Source organism: Propithecus coquereli, unplaced genomic scaffold, assembly GCF_000956105.1.
Source record: "Propithecus coquereli isolate 6110/MARCELLA unplaced genomic scaffold, Pcoq_1.0 Scaffold211, whole genome shotgun sequence".
NCBI lineage: Eukaryota > Metazoa > Chordata > Mammalia > Primates > Indriidae > Propithecus > Propithecus coquereli.
The window spans coordinates 2,783,823-2,785,699 of NW_012146190.1; positions in this window are offsets into that span (position 1 = coordinate 2,783,823).

Sequence of the window (1,877 nt, forward strand, 5' to 3'; positions counted from 1 at the left end):
CTTTAAAAAGTACAAAACGTGTTCTGCTTTATGTTGTGAACTCTTGACCCATGATGATTATCAGGTAAAAACCATATCAATTACCGTAACTGTAATTGCATTGCTTTTAATATTATCTAGAAAATCATGCACATTAATAGTGGAGCTTTTTATCTCTGTTGAAGAAACAATTACCCCTAAAAATTTATTATACTGTGAATGTAGATGATTGTTTTGTTTCATTTTTTCTGTGCCAAAGAAATCTCGGCATTGAAGTACTTTTTAAAAATTGTTTTTGGGAGAAATACATTAAATTTCTTCAATAAGATCTTTTAGTGCAGGAGCAATTTCATATTATAGAAATGCAAATGTTCTTTCCTTCAGGGTTAATGTGTGTATTTCTTGACTGGTGATCAGCCTTTTTTTTATCTGGCAGGGGTTGATAATCTCAGTTTGGCTACTTATATGTTTTGTTTTAAAGCTTTATAGTTCCTATGCTGTTTGATTTTGCCTATGGCCTATAACAGCTTAAAATAATTATTTTAATATCTGCAATTGATAAGAACAGTCTAAAGAGAAATATAGCCTTGTTTGCATTATATCTTCACTTAGAAGGTAATGGTTGTAATAAGCTTGAATTCATCATATTGCCTATTCCATCTTTCCAGTGAAATTCTCTTTTTCAGCACTGTACAAAAGAACACTGTACATTTTTAGGTTGTACTTGCCTTTGTATCTTTGGTGGTAATATATTTGTTGAACAGACAGCAACTATCTTTGTGGAAGACCGCCATGCTAAGGTAATATTTTCAGTGTTCTGGTTATAAAATGGATTTCTGATTGTTCTGTCATTTCCAAGGTCAACTGTGGATGTGTGCTTCTTTTTTCTGATATATAAAAATTCTTGATAAAAAGATCACTTTCTTAAAGAAGCAAATATAATTCCTTTCTTTCTTTCCAGCTCATTTTTCCTATAGATTTTTTTAAGCAACTTTTCCCCTCAACATTATTTCTTTTCTTTGAAAACCATCCTAAATGGATATATTTTGGGGTCTTTTCTCAGTAACATTTTGTTCCGTGAGAAATAATAATCATAAATGTGATCATAAATCATCATAGTTTACTTGATTTTATATTTGAGTATAACTTAATATCAACTATATGTTGAGAGTAAATATCCTAATGGTTGAGATCTTCTTAAAAAAATTGATGTGAAATTCACATAGCATAAAATTAGCCAATTTAAGGTGAGCAATTCAGTGGCATTTAGTATATTCACAATGTTGTGCAACCATCACCTCTGCTTAGTTCCAAAATTTTCATCACCCTAAAGGGAAACTCCTCCCTGTTAAGTGGTTACTTTCCATTTCCTCCTCCTCCCTGCCCCTGGCAACCACCAATCTGCATTCTGTCTCTATGGATTTACCTATTCTGGATATTTTATATAATTGGAATCATACATTATTTTTCATTTTGTGTCGGGCCTCTTTCACTTAGCATCATGTTTTTGAGATTCATTCATGTACGAATGAATGAATCATGTATCAGTACTTTATTTCTTTCATGGTTGAATAATATTCCATTGTGTGTATATACCACCATTCATCTATTCATCCATTGATGCACGTTTGTGTTGTCTCTGCCTTTTGGCTATTGTGAATAATGCTGCTATGAACATACATGTACATGTACTTGTTTGAGTAGCTCTTTTCCATTCTTTTGCGTGTATACTACGAGCGAAATTGCTGGGTTGTATGGTAATTCTATGTTTGACTTTTTGAGAAACTGAAGTTTTAATTTCAAATTTTGGACAAATATTTATATCAGTACTCCTGGTTAGATAACTAGCTGTGCTTGATTCATCTACGGGTCACTAGACAAACTTAGGTGAAAAGCAA